Source organism: Anneissia japonica, unplaced genomic scaffold, assembly GCF_011630105.1.
Source record: "Anneissia japonica isolate Jap-2015-1 unplaced genomic scaffold, ASM1163010v1 scaffold6089_len87655_cov114, whole genome shotgun sequence".
NCBI classification, from domain to species: domain Eukaryota; kingdom Metazoa; phylum Echinodermata; class Crinoidea; order Comatulida; family Comatulidae; genus Anneissia; species Anneissia japonica.
The window spans coordinates 62,991-88,783 of NW_022727102.1; the positions used below are offsets into that span (position 1 = coordinate 62,991).

At 33.0% G+C, this 25,793-nt stretch overlaps 1 long non-coding RNA gene across 3 annotated transcripts; it reads right to left on the reverse strand.

The window, feature by feature from the left end:
* Window positions 1–4,012: 4,012 nt before the first annotated feature.
* On the reverse strand, window positions 4,013–25,533 carry LOC117113507. Of its 3 annotated transcripts, XR_004446223.1 has the most exons (9): window positions 25,405–25,533; window positions 21,367–21,484; window positions 16,996–17,209; window positions 15,024–15,204; window positions 9,849–9,991; window positions 5,865–5,908; window positions 5,532–5,630; window positions 4,969–5,096; window positions 4,013–4,269 (listed from the first exon to the last, which is right to left on the reverse strand). It is a non-coding gene; the product is annotated as an uncharacterized LOC117113507 (long non-coding RNA). The 3 variants fall into 3 exon arrangements; XR_004446222.1 differs by lacking the exon at window positions 15,024–15,204; XR_004446224.1 differs by lacking the exons at window positions 15,024–15,204; window positions 16,996–17,209; window positions 21,367–21,484; window positions 25,405–25,533 and adding an exon at window positions 10,597–11,401.
* Between the last annotated feature and the right edge of the window lie 260 nt (window positions 25,534–25,793).

The following is a 25,793-nucleotide window of genomic DNA, read 5'->3' on the forward strand; positions in this document are numbered from 1 at the left end:
AGTGCAGGCTTAAACGTATATAAAGGGAGCAACACAATTTGATACTAGAATATTCTAGAATAAAATACATGTGATATCAACACCGCTATGTTACAATTATATTAATTTTTATATAACACTGCTGAATGCACTACTTTTTGATACTGTGTTACAGTATAACATATTTTGTTAATATATTTATTTATTTTACATTATATTTATAACAGTGCAGACTTACTGTAAACAAATTATTAGATATTACATTTACAATATAAATAGAAAAATTAATGAAAAAACAAGCAAAGAAAACATTTTAATCAAAACACAAAACATAGGCTACATACAATTTGTAGGCTTATAAGATTCAACTCACTGAAAAAAATGATTTTTCACTCCTGTAAAATACAGACGATTTCTGTGAGCATCACTAACCTCAAGTATCTGAGTATTTGTGACAGTGACAACCCCAAGTGTAGTGATAAATATGATTTTTTAGGTTAGGATATAATAATAAACGTAGGATAAAGGTGATGGTTTGTCCACCTACTGACTATACAACATCCTTCGTTTTCACATAATACACGGACACTGTTGCACACGGGACACATGGAATAAAGTCTATAGTCTTAAAGACAGTGACAATACTTTAATACGTAGGCCCTTAAGCTGAAACACTAGAATAGTAGATGCTACCCAAGGACCGAAAGCCTACCAAACCTACCACAAGTCGGATTAATATCCTAAGGATTAAGGGACGCTGGCGTTCAGTGCATCGGAAACGCGGTCCAAATTTCGGTAGATCCAGTGTGAATGCAGCTTAACTTTGGCCTATTACTTGCCACAAGCTCAATAATGGTAATGGTCTTCCAATTCTAGAGTACATAATGCTGTGCTATGCCTGAGCTCTATGCGTTATTTTACCCAGTGTCAATGAAAAGGAAACGAAACGACATAAAACAAGAACATAAAAAGATTAGAATTGTGAAACAAGATAAAATTAAATTCAGGGTTTAAAAAGGGCCAAATGAAATCATAATGCTTCTGTTTTCTTACATATTGCCTTTTGTTTTTCGGGTGTTTTTTTTTTTTTTTTTCTTTATGGAAAAGGATGGGTCTGCAGTGCATTCGTTGGGTTGGAGGACTTGTTTGGGAAATTTAAGATCGGGTTCGCCAGAAAAGTGGGGGATTTGCTAGAAAAGGGGGGGGGGAGTGTCTCTCCGAACCATAAACCCCACCCCCCCAGATACGGGCCTGCTCTTAATAATACAAATATGTTATTTTATTTCGATAGTCAACCTCAGTACTTTTATTTTCTAACAAATTATACGAAGCAGTTGTTACCTCGATCATGTGCGGAATGTTCCGTTTTATATTATTATCGTAATTTTGAAATGTTTATTAATGCAAAAGTTTAATAACACAATGGCGAATTTTCGACCTATTCAGTCGAATTAGACGAGGTTAACTGGGTAAAGACTAATTGAAAAATATGATGAAGCTCGCACGTTCCCAACGAAAAAAAAAAAAAAAAAAAAAAAATAGAATTAACTCATTTTAAACACGGTGTAACTATTACTTGTTGACTGGCACGTCGTGTTATTAGTGAGCTATGTTCCTGTCAAATTAATTTTATGATTTTATCAATCCCTGAAGAAATTGGCGACGAACAGTGCAACAATGGGCGTAGATTCTTCTAGGATTTGAGTTGACAATAAATTTTTCTCATCTTCGTAGCTACCTATGGGTTATTTTTAAGTCATTTGTATTACGGCTGTGTAGAAGTATTTTTCACTATGTTTCGAAATATGCTTTACTGAGTCAGAAGCAGTCTTGAGACCTTTAAAAATGTTTTGGCGCCCAAAATTGGGTCGCAAAACCTAGTTTTAGTTATCTATAGTACATAGTCTAAGCATGATCTAAGCTTGAGCAATGGCAAGAAGAAATTCTAATAAGGAAAGAGATTAATAAACATGAATAGATAAATACTTCATCATTTATACATTCTCAGAAATTCAGTCTAATGAATTATTCGAGAAAACCATATTCAGTAAAATTGATTTTAAAAACATCTGATTTGAATTCAATGACTGACGTGGGCTATCTAAAAAAGAATCTTTTGTACAATATAAAACAATAATTATTATTAATAAAAAAACACTTTATATCGATGGAACACGCACATACATAGTGCATTCACATAAAAAATCAGATGAAATTCTCACAGTAAATTACAAAAAGAAATGAAATATATTTAGGTAATCTACAATAGGGCCAAAACAACAAATTAGTCATCGAATTTGCAATTGTAGATTTTTCAAATTCTTCCTATTTATGCCATGATCAAAATACACAAAAAATTTAATCTGTTTAAATTTAGAAAGTATAAGGTAAAATTTACAAGAACTGTCAAAACTCATTAAAGCATTACTATAGAAAAAAAATAAATCTTTCCCAACAACATACAAATAAACAACAATAAAACAACCAACAATATACAACAGCAACTGCTCACTCGTCCACACATTCCTCCACGCTCAAGTTATTACATTGGGGGATTTTTTTGAAGAGCTAATAACAAAAAAAAATATTATTTAGAATGTTTAATTAATACAAAATCAAAATATTTTTGAAATTGAAAAAAATAAAATTTCTTAAAATTGGAAAAAATTATAACTGAATATCAAGATGCAATTCAAACTCACAACATAAGTTCATTAGAACACATCCTTAAAAACCCACCGAGCCATCCATGCATCGTGCACTATTACTGGTAATGGCAGTAATGTACAGTCCCTGCACAAACCCCTATTTTGTTTTGTAAGTGTGTGGGATCGAACCCCGAGGTCCAACTTAAAAAAAGAGCGATGACCGTTTTTTTTTTTTTTTTTTGGAAATCACCTTTAGTTTGTGTACAAAATTTCCTGCACGTTCATTCAAAACTAGCGACGCTGGACGTTTTTATTTTTTTGCGTTGGTAACAAGTACAAGAACAAGAACAGCAGTGATGCTCTGAGGTCAGTGCCTTGTGTGGATCCAAAAATATGTGATATTGTTCAAAGCAAGACATCAAGTTTGTCTTTACCAAGTACTGCTTGGTTGTAATAATTGTAATAATCGGTGGCAATTTACCTCACACACTATCAAATTTCATTTGACAAAACATTGTTGTATGCCCATAGTCATGATGTGCCCATATATAGTCATGATGTGCCCATATAGTCATGATGTGCCCACATATAGTCATGATGTGCCCATATAGTCATGATATGCCCAATTATAGTCATGATGTGTACATAGTCATGACGTGCTTATATATGTTAAAATTATGTTAAATAAAAACAAAGAATTGCATAATAAATGCTCATTTTTTCCAATGAGATACAAATTTGCTGATTTAGTTACTTTTTTACCAAAAATTATAGTAAAATATTTTGTATTGATTACCAGCAAAATTTGATATACCACAAAATCTCCTAATGGGCTTAATCTTGAGAAGAAGCCCATCTCAGATTGAAGCCCCCTCTTTAGTTTGCAAAAGTAGCCTCGAAAAGAAACCCATCTCGAAAGAAGCCCAGGGCTTAAAATTGAGGTTTTATGGTATTTAGATCAAATAAATAAACTTAAAAACTTAAATATCTGAGGCCTGTGAAAGAACTGTAGCTTAATATTAAATGGGTTCTATTATAAATATGAAAATATTAACTTAAACATAATAAATGTTATAATTCTCTAGATAGGGAATGATGAGCCACGCTTTTAACAAAGTATGTAAAAGATTTCGTAAAAATTAGAAAAAAAAAGAAGAAATTATTGACCTAAAACATTTACTTTACTGTCATATTGACAGGTGATGGTGGACAGGCTTGGCCTTGACAGGATGGAGATGTTGTCACTCGTTGAGTATTGATGTTGTGTTGGGGAGCTTGGTGTAAACAACTTTGCTCGTACGATGAACAGACATCATTCAAGGAGTACATTGATGAAGCAGGAGATGGAACTAAATGACGATCTGAAAAATAATCATCATTTTAAATAAAATTTCCATCTGTGCAATTTATAAAGACTAAATGACATTTACCTTTCTGTAACAGACTTTGATGGCTGAGGGTGCCCTTGTAAACATTGTTTCCAACCCGGTGTGTGACTAAGCTTCATTTGATTTGTCTTTTTAGTTATGTAGTGGGGTCATGACCCCCAGCCAGCCAAGTGTTACCCATTTGGATTATTACAGGACTGCTGCTCTTCCAATGATGGTCACAGTCTGCATCACTGACGTTGAGTACCGAGCATCTAATTCAAAAATAATTAAATCATAATTAATCAAGACGGGGTGCACAGCGTCTGTGACCACTGGTTTGGATTTGGCGATATATAAATCCTTAGCATTTTATTTGTATTATTAATAATCTAACCACTTAATTAAAATTTTGCTGATACGTACTGATCTGACGTTAAATAAAAAAATGATAAAAATGTTACTGGTATTAAAATGATGATTATAATTATTATTATTATTATTATAATTATTATTATTATTATTATTATTATTATTACTATTATTATTATTATTATTATTATTATTATCATCATCATCACATCATGACAACAGATAATTTTTCAATAACCTGGACAGAGCTTAACTATTTAAACATTTGATGACCTGTACTGAGGATATGTTAAACAAAAAAAATAATGATTATAATGATAAAAATAATGATGATATTGGTTATAAGTATAATAATGATGATAAAGATGAGGATGATTATGCTAAAGGCAGGCTCCTTATGATGATAAAAAAGATGATGAGAATAATCCTGATGATAATTGTATTGATTATTATGTATTCAGTATCAGGTTATGTCTGAAGAATAAACATGCTGTATATTACAGCCAGTCACAGGACATTTTGTTCTGGATCTGTGAATTTTCAACAACATTATTGCATTTTGTTCGGCTTGCAAAATTAACATGAACACAAGAATGACTCACTTCAAGGTAACGTACATGCAGCTGTCCGCACGTTTCCATGGCTTATAATTCTGTTTCACTCTATCCCACCAACTCAGTTTGAGTAAGTTCACCATCAGGTTAAAGGTCAATAGCCAGGTGGGCTTTGTCTGTTGTGCAGTAATACATGCATCGTTATCGTTATACCAAAATATTTTGCAATATAATATTTCGGCATTTAAGAAATATAATTTTGGTGTCATTTAAAAATAATAAAATTAGAATTGTGAAACAAGATATAAACAAACAATAAATGGAACAAGTTCATTGTGTTCCTTGTTTAAAGTTAGACTGCTTTCCCTTAAATACATAGTTTAAAAGACTGACTGTTATTTATTTTATATCATTTCAGCAAACCTGCCTCGCAGCTTTACTGTACTTCTTGTATTTCTGCATTGCATTTTATGTTAAGGCAAAATCAATGATATATGATGATATGAGAACGAACCACCATGAACTTTCTTTTTTTATTTGATGTCACACACACTTCTTTGGCGCTATGCATAAGTAGAGGTCAAATATTGATAATTTGAGGGGTACCATACCTGTCACTGTGCATTACATGGCTGTGGAGAGAATCTTCAGATCTACAGGCCACACATCCTGTCATCACACAATGGCTACAGGCCTTGTCTCCCAAACCACTATTCAACAAAATAAATAATTAAAATTATTATGATAAATTTTGGGAATAAACAATCAGTAACTGAAAACATTAATATAATATTATTTTAAAACAATTAAATAAAAATAGTAATAATATTAAAATAATATCCGTTAATACTTATTTCAAAACAAGAATCTAATAATGCATGTATTAGTAAAATAAAAAGAAAATAATGAATTATCATTAATCTGTCGTATACTCTGTCTTTTACCTGTTTGTTTCTTCAACATCATTAATGGACTCACCAGAAGTAAGCTGTAAAGAACAAATATGTTATTATATGACAATAATAATAATGGTAATGAAAGGGTATAGTGAATCTAAATTAATTGCTAGTTAGAAATCAGGTCTAGAATTTGCTTCTTCAAATCTATGATGACTGTTTTTTTGCTTGTCGCTAATAAGACCTCACACAGAGAATGCATATACTAAAAATGAAATCTTAGCCACATTAAATTGTTCACAACAAATGACATCAAAATCGACTCCAAGATTATTATTATCATCATTAATAATAAATAATTAGTGAACCTGGAAATCTTGGTAGAAAGATACTTGCTTTGCTATCCCAGGGTCATGGGTTCAATTCCTGTCACGGAAACAATTATTAAACAACATTTCCAATACAATAATTTAAACTTTTAAACAGATGTAGCACAGAAAATATATTCTCACCCAACAAACACCTTACCAAGTGTCTATTACTACTACTACTATATTTATAAAAATATGTACCTTACAAAAATTATCCATCAGAATTATGAAATATGAATAATCGTAATTCATTAACAGAGTGATGCAAAATGGACATGGTTTTCTACCAAAATAGATATTGCCAAAGCTCTACAAATTCTTTACATGAGTTTCTAAGGATAATTACAATTTCAGTATTCATAAACCTTTATTGAGATACCTTTGATTTGAAAAGTGGTTGATATATATAAATGACATGACATAATGCATCCTTCCAGTAACGGAGTGACGGTAACAGAATGACATGAAGTTTGTTGATCATAGTTCAAATAAAAATCTCACCTGGTATTGCAAAGTGAAATTGTAAACAATATAACTAGCATCATTCTTATTTATGTTAGTTTTACCTTGCATTTTTCAATGGTCTCTGAGAAATGACACCAGATTTGTCCATGAACACAAATGGTAACGACTGCACTATTTGTGATTTGCTAACTACACTATAATTATCATTGCAACTTTTTACAATAAAGATAGTTGCTTTCTCATCATATTTGTGAAGACATACCATGCCATACTCTAATTCCTGTTTATTATCATGTACTTCTGTAACCTGCGCAACATATTCTATCAAGACAAAATCAAGTCTTCATTGACTAACTGTGTTAATGAGGATGGATGTAGTTTTTTGGATAGTTGATAAAAATTGATAGTTTAAAATATAAATCTGGTTTAACAAAGTTTTTAGGTGCTGGACTTGTGATTTGAGGCAAGCGATTGCACTCCCCTATACCAAAATTCCTTAGTAGACATTACTCATTTTTAGCCATATGGCACTTAGCAGATTTAGCCCTATTGATTATTAAACGCCTACTAATAGGTAGGTTTTCAGTAGATTTTAGTAGTTTTTTCGCTTCATTAGCATATTTCGCGGAGGTTTTCATTAACAATAACTACTAATAAACTATATTACCATCTACCTATCAGTGGTCTATTGATAAAGTACAAATTTTTCCATCAGTCACCTTAATATATAGACAAAACCTACTTAGAATCTGCTAATAATATGTTAATTTTATCTAATTATTGGGCCTACATAGTATCTTCTTAAATAGCTAGACACAAACCTACTTATAAATTATGAACTGTCTACTTAAAATTATAAATTGATAACAACTACTTAGCACCTATCTAATATAGATATTAATATACTACTGCCAACCCTTTGTTAAAACGTTCTTTTCAATACTTGGATAGGAAATCCTTTGATCATCTTTACAAAGTGATAATCAGACCTTCCCTAGAATATTGTAGTCCTGTGTGGCAACATATTTTTCATAAATTGGAAAAAGTCCAGCAACGAGCGACGCGAATGATTCGGGAGATTCGATTCAACAGCTAGGGATCACGTCTACGCACTTTAAATATTCCAACCCTACATTTTAGAATGACGTTCCGCAAACTATGGTCCGTCTGGAAATTGAAAAATATAACAAAGAGACGTTTTATCACGTAGAAAATAGTTTTTAATAAAGCCGCTTCATTGTTACAGTGAATGCGTCGCTTGCACACGGTGCTGAAGTGCCAGATGATGCGTGTTATTTGAGTTATAAGCGGTTTTTGTGTCTATGCCCCCTCGGGAGCCTTTATCTGTATATTTATTCCTGATAGTTCTAGAATGCAACATTATTTTCTATAAATAAATATACTGTAAATATACCTTTTTTAAGCATTAAATACATGTCAAGCGCAGATCCAGATTTTACCCTGGCTTTCGCACAGATAGGTTCCCATATTGGGAGAGTCATGAAAAGAGAGCTAGATTGTTTTGTCGCTGGAAGATAAATTTTAGATATTTAAAAAGGTTTTGTTTTCTAGATGATTATTTGAATTACACTTCGTGCATTATGAGACGTCATACACTCTGAATTCGTAGTTTTTCCCTACTTTGCTATGGACAATTAATAATTATGATGATGAAGAAGATGATAATAATGAGGAAGAAGCTGTGCAAGATTAATTAACAGGCCCTTTGATGTGAAGTGTCAAACGAGGCCTGTAGCCTAAGTTACGGTTGGGAATTTGGAGACATTATCGTCGTTGTCAAATGTTCAATGCACACAGTCGGACAATTATACATGATTTATGTTATCTGTTTTGTATAGCAAGTAAAATCTGAAACCCATAAAATATCAGTTCAGGCATTCATTTATCTGTCTGTGGAAAATATAACATATGAATCATACAAAATAAAAAGAATTCAAATAAAATTTAAAATATGTAAAAAATAGCTACACTAAATCAAAATGGAACATTCACTGCCTGTTGGATCCCAGTTTTAGTATTGCAGGGGTTCTGAAGGCTTAAACCAATCCCAGTATTTCTGATATATTGCTGATTAAAATGTAAAATTTAAGATTGTACACAAATGTACAGTATTATTTATTTAATAAAATAATATTTAATTTGTATACAATAAAATTTTATCACTGAGAAAACAGGTAATGATGTCAAAATATTGTATATACATGGAGGCTTCATGATCAAAATTTCTTGCCAAGATTTTGTATGTTGGTCCCTGGCGCAGCTGGGCTGCTGGGCCGCGGCTTGGTGCCTGGAATCGTAAATAGGCCGTGAAGTAAAAAGTTAGCGGAACGCTGTTTTAGAAGAATGAGTTCTGCATTAATTCAAGTTTTCAGGTTATTTAAAGAATATGATGATATTGAAAGTACCCAATTTTTTAAGGTAGCAGAAAGTTCGAGGACAAAAGGTCATAAATTGAAGTTGGTAAAAGGCTTTGCTGAACTAAAAGTCCATCAGAAATTATTTTTTTTAAATTTACATTGTTAATCTATAGAACAATCTGAATAAGAATATTATTGAGTCTGACACAATGAATATATTCAAATCTCGATTGGAAGTGCATTGGCGTCGTCACCCGTTGAAGTACACCACCTGCGACCGATTCGAGGATTGTCATGTACAGAGGGACACACAAGCCTAAGGGCTTAATACGTCTCAATATTAATATAGATCAAGGTAGAATAATAATAAAATATTAGGTTTAAAAATGATGATTATGATAAGATTATGATTATGTTTAAGCTGCAGGCTCTGGAGGATATGAAATTATATAGCTTTCTTTTTTTCTCAGTTTTTAAATATTCAAAAATGTGTCTCATTAACTGTTCCGATGGTTTTCGTTAAACAGCCTTTTTGAGTCTGAAAAAAATCAGTTGTACAACTTATCAATTGTGTTGTTCACCTGGAGCCTGGCCTTATTGATGGTGATATTGATGAAGATGATGCTGATGATAATTGTATTGATGATTGTGTATTCAGTATCAGGCTGTCTGAAGTATAAAACATGCTGTAATATTACAGCCAGTCACAGCTAGACAATTGGTTCATGCATCTGTAAATTTTCAACAACATTAATGCCTTTTGTTCGGATCACAAAATTAACATGAACACAAGAATGACTCACTTAAAGGTAACTTACAGACACTGCTCAGACATTTCCATGGCTTCAATTGTGTTTCACAGACCTAATCCCACACATCCATTCTTTCAACCTCATTTTGAGTCCGTTCACCATCAGGTTGAAGGTCAATAGTCAGGTGACCCTTCCCCACTGCTTTAGAACTAAAGTAGATGCAAATAATATAGAGAAATTGTTCAATGTTTGTACTATGCAGTGTGCTACTTCATCTTTACTATATCTGTTTTTTGCCATTATAATGTTTCAGATTTTTTACACATTTTTTTCCCATGTTCATTTTCATGTTTATTTATAAATTAAAATACAAAATAATTTAAAAAAGATATATAAACAAACAAAATGGAATGCAAGCTTTGTAAACTTCTCTATTAAGAGAGTAGTGTCAGGCACTGCTGGTTAAATCTGATCAAAAAACCATGTGCTATATTTACCCACACAGCTTTCTGTATTGCTCATTCAATCAGATTGTTTCTTTTAAATACGGTTTAGAAGATTTAAAAATTTAAAAATAAAGAATAACAGTAATTTAAGAATAATATCCATTTAATGCTCATTTGAAAATAAGAATCTACTTTTGAGAATAAAAAAAATCTGGCTTATAAAACATTAATATAATATAATTATTTAAAAAATAAATAAAAATAAGGATAATAATAGTAATATTAAAAACATATCCTTTAATGCTAATTTCAAAATAGGAATCTATTTAATGCATGTGTTAGTAAGTGTTTTAAAAAATTGCACTCACAAGATTGGCGGATCTCATAGGGGAAATAATTCCATAACTTTGGACCAATCACAGAAAAAGCACTTTCACTAAAATCTCTTTTTGTAATGGGAACTACAAGTCGTAGGGGATCATCAGAGGACCTCAGACCTAAACGACCAGGCAGAAACTTTTTAAGCATATTTTGAATAAAATATGTTGGGCCTATTACATGAACACTATTGTACACATGCAGTATTAAAGTCTATTCTCTGCTGGACTGGCAACCGGTAAAGTTCTCATAGCAATGGCAAATTTTTTTTGCGCGCCGATAAACCAGCCTTGCGTCACGATTTTGATGTTTTTGAAGAAGCTGTACATTGGAGTGCGATTCTTAAGCTTCAACTTATTTTCCAGCATTCACCAGGTACTTTTAAGTGATAACTAACGTACAATTGTGTGTCATCAGCATAGATATGATACAAAACACCAAAGTGCTTAAAAATATGAGTCACCGGCTTTAAATAGGCATTAATTTGCGAACCTGCAACTGATCCCTGGGGAGGAACACCACATTTAATTGGATAGCCATCAGGAAAACTGCCTGATACACATACTCTACTACTGCATTCACAGAGATTATGAACTGAACCAATTTATAGTGTGAAGTGTACTTTAAATGTAGCTTAGTGTGTAAGAATGGGGACGCTGGTGTTCAGCTCATCGGAATTGCGGTCAGAATTTTGGTTCAGATCAACTTTAGGCCTATTACTAGCCACTACCTCAATAATAGTCTAAACTCTATGCATTATTTTACCCAGTGTACAGGATGAAAAGGAAAGGAAACAACATTAAACAAGAACATAAATAGATTAAAATTGTGGAAAAAAAAAAGAATAAAATTTAAGTCAGGGTTTTAAAAGGGCCAAATGAAATCATAATGCTTCTGTTTTCTGAGATATACAGTACCTTGTATTCGTTTGTTTTTTGGGGTTTTTTTTTTTTGGTGTTTTATTATTTTTTTTAATTATTTATTTTTTTTTTTTATGGAAAATCTATGATAGTATAATTTGATGGCTGAACCACTTGCCTCTTAACAATAAAAATATGCTATTTTATTTCGATAGTCAACCTCGGGTATGTGAAATAGACTGTGACAAAACGTTTTGATTTATATTTACTAGCAAAGTACACAAGGCATTTGTTACCGTTGATCATGTGGAGAATGTTCCATTTTATATTGTTGCCTATAGGCCTATTTACTACACTCGTAATTTTGAAATGCTTATTAACGCAGAAGTTCAATAACACAATGACGAATTAGGTGAGGTGAACTGGGTAAAGAGAAATTGAGAAAATAAGTGAAGCTTGCACGTCCCCAACAAATTAAAAAAAAGAATAGAATTAACCCATTTTTAACACGATGCAACTATTACTTGTTGACTGGTCCGTCTTGTTATTAGTGAAATGTTCTCTCCAAATTCAGTTTAATGACCTTATCAATCCCTGAGATTGGAGATGGTACAACAATGGGCGTAGGTTCTTCTAGGATTTGGGTTGACAAAGCTACCTCTGGGTTAATTTAATTCATTTGTATTACGGCTGTGTAGAAGTATTTTTTACTATGTTTCGAAATATGCTTTACTGAGTCAGAAGCAGGCTTGCGACCATAAAAAATGCTTTTGTGACCCAAAATTGTGTCGCGACCCATAGTACACAATAAGTAGGGATCTATACTTCACAGTCTAAGCATGGTCTAAGTTTGAGCAACGGCCAGAAAAAAATTCTTATCAGGAAAGAGATAAATAAACATGAAGAGATAAATACTTTATTATCATTTATACCTTCTGGGAAATTCAGACCATATTCAGTAAAAATTGATTTTAAAAACATCTGATTTGAAGTGTAAGCGTTACGAATTACGTGGACTATCAGAAAAAAACAAAAATTGTACAATACATAATAATAATTATTATTAATAAACAAACACTTTATATCGATGGAACACGCACATGCATAGTGCATTCACATACAAAATCAAAACATAATAAAACAGATGAAATCCTCACAGTAAATTACAAAAAGAAATGAAAAATATTTAGGTACACTACAACAGGGCCAAAACATTAAATTAGTTATCGAATTTGCAATTGTAGATTTTTAAACTTCTTCATTTTTATGCCATGAGTGTATATTAAGACAAAAATTTAATCTGTTTAAATTTAAAAAGTACAAGGTGAAATTTACAATAAAACTCATTAAGCATTACTATTGAGAAAAAAAATCTCCCCAACAACATAAAAATGTCTCTGCCCATGTTAGTTAATATTGTGAATTTGTCCCTTAGAAAATGAAAGCGTTAATGAAAAAGCAAATCCCCCACAACAACATACAAATGTTTCTGCTCGTGTAGTTACTATTGTGAAATCTCCATTTAGAATGAATTAAGAGTGGAATAATGGAAGCACTAGTAAACTTTTTATTTTTCAAATTATTCAAATTTAGGCACTAGGGCCAAGGATATGCCAAACAGTGAACTTAATCACTCTTCAAAGTGGCAATCCCATCACAAGACAAACATACACATAACTGTTCATAAGACTATAGTCTCATTATAAGGCTTATGGGAGTGGAATTATTTCAGTCATAAGAACAAGTCCTGTTACAGTTGACAGAAATTGAACCCAGGACGTTGGGATTGGAAAGCAAGCATATTACGCTATTCAACTCTGCTCCCTCTAATGCTAATAAAAATATGGAAAACAGAAATTGAACAAGACTGCTCACCGGTCCGCATATTCCTCTACGCTTCAGTACGGTACTAGGTGCAAATTATTACATTGGGTTTTTTGGAAGAGCTAATAAGATTGAAATTTTTAAATAATTAGAATGTTCATTTGTACAAAAAAAATATATTATTTAGAATGTTCATTTATATAAAATCTAAATATATTAAAATTGGAAAAAAAAAAAAAAATTCCTAAAATTGGAAAAAAAATTATAATAGAATACCAAGATGCATTTCGAACTCACAACCTTAGGTTCTTTAGAACACATCCTTAATAACCGACTGAGCCATCCATGCGATGTGCCCTATTTAACTCCTGTCTTGTTTTGTAGGCGTAGTGGGAACCCTGGGGTCCAACTTAAAAAACGGGCGAGGACTGTTTGTTGGAAATCACCTTTAGTTTTATGTGTACAAAATTTCCTGCAAGTTCATTTCGTAACTGGCGATGCTGGACGCTTTTGGAGTTTTGCGTTGGTAACAAGAACAAGAACAGCAGTGGGGCTCTGGGGTCAGCTCCTTGCGTGAACCCAAAAATATGTGATATTGTTCAAAGCAAGCTAAGTTTGTCTTTACCTAGTACTGCTTGGTGGAAATAATCGGTGGCAATTTAGCTTATAGTATTATATATCAGCTCTGGCCACCCTATCAAATTTCCTTTGACAAACAACTGCTGTATCATATTTGCCCATATATAGTCATGATGTGCCTATATATAGTCATGATGTGCCTATGTATAGTCATGATGTGCCCATATAGTCATGATGTGCCATTATCATGATGTGCCTATATATGGTCATAATGTGATGTCATAATGACCCATATTAAAGCATATGTCACTTGTTTTTTTCTGTACATGGCTAAAAATGTGTTAAATAAAAACAAAGAATTGCATTTAACTATAAATGTTCATTTTTTCCAATTAGATACAAATTGAAATCACTCCACTTTACTAATTTAGTTACTTTTTACCAAAATTATAGTAAAATATTTTGTGTTGATTAAACAGCAAAGAATATGTGAGCTGTCGTGACAAAATGAGTCTTGTGGTACAATAATTAAAAAAATAGTTCAAATAGAGTACTACAGTGTAATACGTCACGATACCACATGATCTCTCCGTTCCTATTGGCAACACAAAATGTGAGATAGTACAGATAGTACAGCACATACACTGTGCATGAATTTCAAATAAATTAAATTATAAAGACGTTTGGTTTATACAGTAGTTTAAGTGATTTAATGCTGGAACACTCCATGATACAGATGGATGTTACAGTGGCCTTATTTATGGTCATATAGGAATAATTCCCAAAACTTACAGTGTTCATTTTGAAAAGAAGCCCCATCTTTACTTTGCAAAACTAGCTTCGAAAAAAAGCCCATCAAAAGTTTGTGAAAAAAAAAAAAAAAAAAAGAAGAAGCCCAGGGCTTCAATTTGAGGTTTTATGGTATTTAGATCAAATAAATAAATTTAAAAACTTATATATCTGAGGCCTGTGAAAGAACCTGTAGCTTAATATTAAATGGGTTCTATTATAAATATGAAAATATTAAATTAAATATAAGAAATATTATAATTCTCTAGATAGAGAATGATGAGCCATGCTTTTAACAAAGTATGTAAAAAGTTTTGTAAAAATTAGAAAAAAAAAAGAAGAAATTATTGACTTAAAACATTTACTTTACTGTCATATTGAAAGGTGATGGTGGACAGGCTTGGCCTTGATAGGATGGAGATGTTGTCACTCGTTGAGTATTGATGTTGTGTTGGGGAGCTTGGTGTAAACAACTTTGCTCGTACGATGAACAGGCATCATTCAAGCAGTACATTGATGAAGCAGGAGACAGAACTAAATGACAATCTGAAAAATAATCATCAAATTTATATATACTGTATTAAATATTTATTGTAATATAATTTACGGTATAATTATGATACCTTCATCCTTCAAAAAGTTGTGTAGAAATTGTAATGTGAAAATGTAGAAATATGTTTAATTTGTTGAATATAATTAATTATGATTATATCAAAACATAGTTGAGTATTTTACTTGTTGCTTATATGTTTTAAACAAACATTAAACGTCTGATCAATTTGTCAATGATTTTTCTAAAAGCGAGCACATGGGCCATAATGCACACACGACCAATATCTAAATGTTACATTTTTAAGTTTTCAATTTAAAATTTTTATATACTTGATTTTAAATCTGGCTGTGCAATTTGGGATTGGCCGCTATCAGAGGTGTGATTTGTTCAACTGTTGGCCTTTTCCTGTCACTGGCAATCTTTTATTTCATTGATATTTTATTGTATTTTTGCTTGTGTGAAGTCTAATAAATAAAAAAATAAAAAAAAAAAGATAGTGCGCTATCGTAAGTTGCATTTCAGTCCTCCAGCTAAAATACACAGAGAGCAGCGATGGGAATTGAACCGGGGACCATGAGATTTCCACGGTTCAGCACACACAGTGGCTACCACAAGTTTAGCTGACTATAAAGCTGCTCTCATGTTGTTTATATTCTGTGCAAGGCTGAAATTGGACATTTGCTGAATGTCTGGATATTCCATCACCAATCAATCTGTTTAATTTTAATATTCATTAATTTATTAGTACATTGAAGATGCCATATTTTGATTATTGTTACAGAAACTGAAAAGGACAAGTGAACTTGACTATTGCCTTTTTTGAAATCAACTGTTAAACCATTAATGAGGCTGACTATGGCATAAAGAATATTAAATTTGCCTTGAGAAAACATAGTTTTATCGTCAGTCAATAATAATTGGATTGGATTTATTTGGTGTAAACACCAAGGATAACCCACAAAAGTCTGGAAGAAGACTTCTTCCAATGGGTCCTTCTGGTGGTGATTGGGCAGTACACCGGGAGACAATCCCCTACTCTTTTCCGAAGAGTGTACTACATTCTTTAACGTGCACATGGGCCATAAATGCACACGGGACCAACGGCTTAACGTCTCATCCGAAAGACGGTGCGCTATGTAACTTGTATTTTAGCCCTTCAGCTGAAACACAAGGAGAGGCAGCAATAGTAATTGAACTGGGGACCTAGAAGATCTCCACGGTTCAGCGCACACACATTGGATACCACCAGATTAGCTAAGTGAGCTAAGCTGCTCTCAATACAGATTGGAAAGGCTGAGAATGATGTAATGATGAAGTAGAGTTTCCAGTAGCCAATCACACAGCATCAATAATTTTCAGTGTGCTATATACTGGTCTTCCCCCTCCTCCCAGCCCCCCACACTACTTTTGGGACTGAGATTTCCATGGCCTTTAGCAAATTTGGTCTCTAATTAGATTGATAAAAATAAAAGCCATTTGTGAATTTTGGACCACAACGAATTGGTATTTAATTGGAGAGGGCATTAAAGGGAAGGGCCTATTATACTGACTTTCATTTCCTTAAAAGCATTGAGTTTTACAATTAACCAATACATTACGAGCTCAATTCATGTTTCTAATTTTCTTCTACTTTCTGTGAAAAAAAGACAATTCAACACATATTTATACTAGCTATACAATATGCTGTACTATGTCGCTAAACCACATTTGTTGTCGTTTTAAATGATTACATTAATTTTTCAAATTTTCCATCTGTGCACTTCATAAGACAAAATGACATTCACCTTTCTGTAACAGACTTTCATGACTGAGGGCGCCCTTGTAAACATTGCTTCCAACACAGTGTGTGAATAAGCTTTATTTGATTAGTCTTTTTAGTTATGTAGTGGAGGCCATGACCCCAAGTCAGCCAATTGTTGCCCATTTGGATTATTACAGGACTGCTGCTCTTCTGATGATGGTCATGGTCTTGCATTATTGACGTTGAATACTGAGCATCTAATTCAAAAATAATTAAATCATAATTAATCAAGATGAGTGCACAGCATCTTTGATCATTGATTTGGAATTGGCGCTATATAAATCCTTAGCATTTTATTATCATTAATAATCTAACCATTTAATTAAACATTTCCTGATAGGTACTGATATGATGTTAAATAAAACAATAATGATAAGGTTACTGGTATTAAAATGATGATTGTTATTAATTATTATTATTATTACCTCCGCCAATTTCATTATTTAGCTATTTCGTTGGCACAAGGTTATATTTTCACCTGGTTTTTTATTTACCTATTTATTTATCTGTGAGCATATTTGTTGTGAACAGACTACAGCCCATATTTTATCAGAAATTCATCAAACTTCGCCACAATGTTCCTTTACCCAAGATCTAGAGCTGATTGAATTTTGAAGGGTCTGGGTCAAAGGTCAAGGTAATAATCAACAAAAAACTATTTTTTTATTTGTGTCTACTACAGCCCATAGTTTTAATCACAAACTTGTCAAACTAGGTCACAATGTTCCATAACCAAAGATTTCAAAGTATTTAAATGTTCAAGGGTAGGGGTTAAAGGTCAAGGTCACAATCAATGAAAAACTATTTTTAAAAAACTTATTTGTCTATAGCCCATGGTTTTTTTCTGTAAAACATCTGTAAAATTTACATACTGTAAAATGGATTACATAAGCCTTTGAAACCCTCAAATTGTGATAGCAGAATAGGGCCAGGACTTGCATTTCTCCTTAAATAGTAACTTACTACTTCGAGTATAAAGAAGTTCTGTCAGTATACATTTTTAGTCACCATTCCACACTTTAATGTTTACTGATGAGTGTATTAGAAGTTTAGTAAGCATTTCTCTCTACTTTCATACCTACATGCGTTGGCCGAGAAGACACTGTGCTGGTAGGAGTAACACACTGCAAGGTTGCACAACTGATTGGGGAGCAAGAGAAAGGAGGAACTCCGACCATCAAACAGGGGGTCGTCTTATACGCCCGACATACAAAAATTGTCAAAAAATCTTCTCTAAATGGGGAGTCATCTTATACGCCGATCACCTTATATGCGAGTATACGGTATATAATAATTCTTGTGGTACGCCATGTAGATATCAATCAATCAATCGGGGATTTATCAGGCGCACGTATCTATCAACCTTGATATGGAGATGCTCGCGGCGCAGCTGCCTAGAAAATTACGATGCACGTAATTTATGATATGATAGAATTAATATATTATTACTCTTTCCCATGCAAACTTTTAAGAATAATATAGGGAGGACATTTAAAAGGCAAATTTTCAACACTGCATGAACAAATGGAAGCCGATCTTACATTTTTTCCCTAAATGTATTTGTAAAGGTAAAATGAGATTGTTCAAAAACTGAGCTTTTGATTGGGGAAGAACACAGCATAAAATCAGAAAATAACCTACAAATTTGAAGCAAGCATTTGAGGTGGGCTTATACCCCAAAAAAAACGACAGGAGCACATGAATAGGAAGGGCGGGTGCACATACATGTCTCCAATTGTTCTTTTTGGTTTCCAGTAACCAAATTCTCCATTGAAGACAATTTCTTTCATATTAACATACGAGTAGAAATCAATAAGATGTATGAACTTGGAAATCCTGGAACCACTATGCGCTAATAAACAGATTAAGATATTTTCATATGATACATTGCATCCTGAAGAAGTTACTGCAAATGCTTGGTGTTGAATAAATTATGTAAAGTATTAAATATATATATTAAGTATTTAAACTGCTGTTTTAGTTTTTACTTTATGGTTCAGATTAACACGGCAACTTTAGGGGTCCTAAAGCTGGTTTTCCACTAGGCAAATTTATTCGCACAAATCAAAGCGTCGGTTAGCTTCCTAAACTCTGATTGGTTGCGCATTTTTTCACTTCGCAAAAACACCGATAGGAATGTGAATGCGCATGAACCGACGCTTTCGCTTCGCAAGAACAGATTGGCCTAGTGGAAAACATGCTTAAGGTGGGAGAAGCAACTGGTGGGAGGATGCTGCAGGGGTGCAGATGGTGCAATCGCAATCTCCTAAATTGTATTATAAGTCAATCGTGACGCCATCACTGCAACTATTATTGAACTTCCACAGTCCAATAACATTTCATATCGAGTATAAACGGTATATAATAATTCTTGTGGTACACCATGTAGATACTGTATTTATGTGGTGTACCGCAATAATTTATATATTGTTATACTCTTCGCCATGCAAACCTCAAAACAATACTATAGGGAGGGCATTTAAATTCCTAAATTTTATTAAGAAAAATAATCATTGTATTATATTTTTGACAATTATTGGTAAGGTTTTTAAGGTATGAAAGTGCATCTTCTGGGCACCCAGAAAATATTCTCAAAATGTTCGCCCCCTCAGGTGCGAAAATTTGACTCTCATGCACCCATGGGTGCAGACCATGGGGGGCTGGGTACATGTCCACCCTTGACATATTTTTAAGGGGGAGGGGGTTTGTCCCCTCACTTTTCGTCTGCAATGCAATTTCATATTAAGTCAAGAAAGCCTGAAAATTGTTGCAATAAACTGCATAAATGACAAGGTACATCATATTTTATTGCAACATACTGGTATCTCTGCCCACAAACATCATCTGAATTACCTATAATACATGACTCGAGTGAGCGTGCCTTATTATAATTTGAAAAGTATGAGAAAAAAAGTGCAAAGATAAGATTGGTTTTCGGCACATGTAAAGTCATCAAAGACAATTAAGATTTATTTTCTATGGTACAATATATCACAGCAATGTATTAGATCGATGATGATGAATTATACTATACAAGAGTGTCATATCCAGCAATCTAGAGGTATTATTTCCCCGAATTTTATCACCTCAGCCTAAATGATAGTGGGTAGAGATGGGTGTGGACTCACGGTTCTGAATGCAAAAGTAAATACATCAAAGCCAATGTTTTTAAGTTGTATTTTCTATAGTACCGTACATCAAACATATTAACTAGATATATATGGTTGTCGGAAATAAATTTGTTGGCGCTTCATTTTGACTATAAAATGGTGATGTGATGATGATGAATTTTACTATATGAAAGTTTCTTGGAAACTAAACATAGCACTTTATAGCAAGAGAATACATGTCATGAAAGACGGGCAAGAGTTTTCACACTCTCAGGTGAGCAATATTGTATCGACAAAATTGGCCAGTGCCAACTGTCACAGCTTTTTTGCTCAAAATTTGTTCTTTTAGTAGTGTTAATTTCATCAATGTGTTCAAATATTTAAAAATTTAGTAATCAACATCATTATTAGTTTCTCCATGTTCACAGTTTAGATATTGAGATTTGATTTTAAGCATGTAACAGTAGTTACTATGCCATCAAAGACATTTTTGATGTTTACTTTTATTTTGACTGATGTATTTTTGTGATTCTCTTTTAATTTATGTTGACTCAAAAATTGACACACAAAATAAAAAGATTCCAAAAAAGATGCTCTATTACCTCTTTAAATTAGTATTCAATGTTTCAACTGCATTCCTGACACTATGGGCGCTATGAGATCAGACTCATCATTTATGTTATCATATGTGGATTTATGTTATCATAGTTGCTTGCTGGCTTTTAATTGGTCCATCTGAAACCAGCGAGTCCTGCTTGTATTCACTATAGATTTTTCTGTACTTTCATTTGCAGCAGAATTTCTCTGCTTTTTGCATAAAACTCCTGAAATTTATGGTGGTATCATTGTTTTGAACATGACGCGTGTTGTTAGTGAACTTTTCACAGCCGTAGGCAATGGTTAAAGCGTTATATTTTTGGGAATCCCCACCGAATATTGGTATGAAAACAATATACATTCAATCAATAAAGGTTGTTTTTAAAAACCGCAAATATGATTTAGCTTTAGTTGAATATATTATTCGATAGATTTGAAGAATATAAAGAATTTGCTAAAGGTAGACCTGGCCCAATTAGGTTAGGCTGAGCTGATTAGGTCAAAAGGTAAAAGTGGCCGTCCTAAACAATTGATGGCCAGCCAAAAGACGGGCGGACGGCTCGCTGGCTAAGCCTATGGTGTAAGGCCACACTGCAACCACAATGGGCTCTAGAAGTAGTGTAATTTGTGGATTACTATAAACTTACCGGGTGTGTCCAAGGCTCACTAGGCTAAGCCTATGTGTGACCCCCAAGGGTTTCTGCCTTGCTGAGGGCTGCTGGTGGATTTAGTGGCATAAATTGTCTCATCTCCTTCATAGTAATTCTTAAAAGAAAAAAAAAAGAGATAAAAGAATAGATGACCTCCTGCTTTGGATTTTTGTCTCGTAAAGCAAAAATTATTAAATGCTGTTTAATATTTGGATTCGCATAATAATAACAAGTAGACCTACAGTGCAAGTAAAACAATATGCTTTTCCTATTAAAACTAATGAAAACCTAAACTAAGTGAAAACCCCTCTCTCCCCCCCCCTCCCACTTATAATATTATGTAACTGACATATTTATGTCTTTTTATATTTTGATTATATTTGACTTTGTACTTGAGTATGGTTTATAATTGTACTTTTGATGTTTCCTTCTGTATTTTCTTGTTTGTGTTCCTTTGTACATTTGAACTACAACTACTTGGGCTGCTACTGTACTTATGGGGCTTTTTTTAAAAATAAAGAATAAGAGTTTATCATTGTTTAAAAAAAAACCATTGACTAGGATAAAGATTTCCCATACAAATAGAATATACGAACGGTACTGGGTAAAAGACAACTTGATATCTTGCTTCAAACAAGGTATTCACTCGTAGAAGTTTTATGAAGATAAGCCTATCCAATAGTGACATTAAAGGGTCGGGACCAGGACATACCTTCGACTTTAGATTGACCAAGATTGAGATATCTGAAATAGACACAATGTACATGTATACACAGGCCCAGTTCTAGAGTCCAGTTAAAATATGTAATAATGTATCAGATGACATATAATCATATATATATTTATTTAAACATTATGCATCAATGTATTAATAGTAAAATAGATTTAACATAAATATGGAAGAAGCATGAAGAAAGAAGAATAGGAAAGAAACTTAGAGCAGCTGAAGTATTTACCAAAAATAAACAATAATAATTGTTTTGTCAATATTGCATCACATTTTTGTGAAAATCTTTTAGTCTCTAATCTTCAGAGGTCGAGGTGCCGGCATCCTACATGTTTCATACATGCGACTTCCAAGATTTCTTTATATGAAAAAAGGTGTAAAGCTTTTAGTACTTTTTGAGAAACAGCAATGCCTGCTGTGATAATGACTCTTAAGTAGAGGTATTCTTCTTAGATGTTTAATTGGATTATTGAGATAAGATTCTGGCAAAACCTGGTTCACCAACCCGCCTGAATGCCCTTTTAAAGGGTTTGCTGGTAAATGGGATAGTACAGCATGAAGGTTAGTGTATAAGTTTTCAAAGTCCCATGTAATAAAAAAATGTTGTGTATCCGTAGGTTTAATTAAAAGTTGCTGAATTCTGCTAATGAATTTATTCAAACTATTCAAAATAGGAAATTAGCATATTCGTAGATGAGAATTTTGGATAAGGGAGTAGTAATCCAGCTATACGCTGTTATTATAAAGGGGGGGGGGAGGTGGGTTTATATCTTGAGAATCCTCTACACTATTCATAAAAAGGTTTTCAACGTTACAGAGAAGGCCTGTCAAATGTTCAACGCTACATGCCCAAATAAAGGCCAAAAAAAAATAAAATTTGGATGATTCTGGAGAATATGAATTTTGCCTTGAATGATTTAGTAGTAGTGCATATGAACAGGCTGAGAATATGCTAGGAATTGCATTTAAAGATAAAAACGCACCCACGGCAACACCCCCTGGCAGTGTATGACAGTTGCTTTTGTGTTCGTAAAATATATAACGTGTGTGCGCGTATAGAATAGCCTAATAATGTATAATGCGAGTGTGCGTATAGAATAGCCTATGTATAATGCGAGTGTGCGTATAGAATAGCCTATGTATAATGCGAGTGTGCGTATAGAATAGCCTAATAATGTATAATGTGAGTGTGGGTATAGAATAGCCTAATAATGTATAATGTGAGTGTGCGTATAGAATAGCCTAATAATCTATAATGTGAGTGTGGGTATAGAATAGCCTAATAATGTATAATGCGAGTGTGCGTATAGAATAGCCTAATAATGTATAATGCGAGTGCGTGTATAGAATAGCCTAATAATGTATAATGTGAGTGTGGGTATAGAATATAGCCTAATGAAGTATAATGCGAGTGTGCGTATAGAAGATAGCCTAATGAAGTATAATGCGAGTGTGCGTATAGAATAGCCAATAATGTATAATGTGAGTGTCCGTATAGAATAGCCAATAATGTATAATGTGAGTGTGCGTATAGAATAGCCTAATAATGTATAATGTGAGTGTGCGTATAGAATAGCCAATAATGTATAATGTGAGTGTGGGTATAGAATATAGCCTAATGAAGTATAATGCGAGTGTGCGTATAGAATATAGCCTAATGAAGTATAATGCGAGTATAATGCGTATAATAGAATAGTTTAAGAATATATGAAAAATGTTGCATATTATACAAAAGAAACAGTGTGCGATGTATTGTTTAAATCGCGTATTATAAGAGCATATAATGAGAATGTGTGTTGGCTATAAGGTTGTTGTATGAGTGTGTTTATAAATAAACATAACCTACTTCTAGTTTATCTTTTATTAGGATATTAGGATTATCAACGTATTTTAGGTCATATTTGTTCTTAACAAGATGATTATGATTAATATCGATTATGTCTTTAAAAAATTGCCATTTTTTATAAATTTTATCAAATTTAATCTTCATGAAAAAAGTTTCTCTAATAATACCTTGAACGTATCTATTTTTAGGATTTATCAATACTGTACTATGGTTGAATGACTGGTAAGAAATCTATTTCATTTTCAAAGTCTATTCATTTGAATACCTTGTACTTGTTTAAACATATGATTTCCTACATTAAAGTAACTGTGATTATTAATTAATAAATTTAATTTCAGTAGATAGTTTCTATTTCGTCATTGAATTTAAGTAGTTAGGCCTGTGAAATAGAGTTTGAAGCATCGGCTAATGTACATGAGGAAACTTCACCATTTACCAAATTTTCAATTTTTGAACCAGGTTTTGCCGATCTCTTCTTCTCTATTAATTACTGCTTCAGGGAATTTTGTAACAAGATTAATAGTGAAGCTCATTAGTTGTGAATAGTTCATAAGAAGACTAGCACAATTAAATCAAAAACCATGTTGTAACTTCTAACATAAGTCATTGATTTTTAAAATTCAAAAGCATCTATTATGATTTTTATCTGAAATTATAGCTAAGGTAACAAAAATGCCAAATTTTTTTGAACAACAGGTTTTTAAATTTGTCCAGCCTGGTTTTTAATTACTATACTGGTAATTTATTGAGAAACAGCAATGCCTGCTGTGATGACTCTTAAGTAGAGGTATTCTTCTTTGATGTTTAATTGGATTACTGAGATAAGATTCTGGCAAAACCTGGTTCACCAACCCGCCTGAATGCCCTTTTAAAGGGTTTGCTGGTAAATGGGATAGTACAGCATGAAGGTTAGTGTATAAGTTTTCAAAGTCCCATGTAATAAAAAAAGGTTTAATTCAAAGTTGCTGAATTCTGCTAATGAATTTATTCAAACTATTCAAAATAGGAAAAATTATATTAGCATATTCGTAGATGAGCCTTACTTTAGAAACTAAGTCATTAATGTGCTTTCCCAGAATTTTGGATAAGGGAATAGTAATCCAGCTATACACTGTTATTATAAGGAGTGGGGGGGGAGGTGGGTTTATATCTTGAGAATCCTCTACACTATTCATAAAAATGTTTTCAACGTTACAGAGAAGGCCTGTCAAATGTTCAACGCTACATGCCCAAATCAAAGCCAATCTTTCTTTATTATTGTGCTGAAAGTATTTGTGTGAACCACAGATCCTATACAAACAACTCAGCTTCTTGTTAAAAACCTGGGCTTCTGATCTGGAAAAACACTACATGAAATTAGATGTGACCTATACAGTAGGGGCTGGCATAGCTGAGGTTGGCTTACCAAACAAAAAAAAAAAAACTACAGTATCAAATCAATAGAAAGGGTCTGTACACATACCGGTCTCTAATTGTTCTTTTGGTTTCCAGTATTACCAAAATCTCTATCGAAGACCATTTCTTTCATATTGACATACAAGTAGAAATCATCATGATTCTTAAACTTGGAAATCCTGGAACCACTATGTGCTATACAAGGATAAGACATTTTCGGTGTACGGTAAGAATGGCCCCGGAAAAAATGGCCCCGGAAAAAATGGCCCCGGAAATAAAGGCCCCGGAAAAAATGGCCCCGGTAAAAATGGCCCCATATGACAGGTAGGTAAAAATTGCCCCAATAATCAAATTCTGTATTAAAACTGATTTTCTTGATTCAATATATGCATTTTTTATCTTAAATAATTTAGTTATTAAAAGGAATCTAACATTAAAACAAATTGCCATTTACAT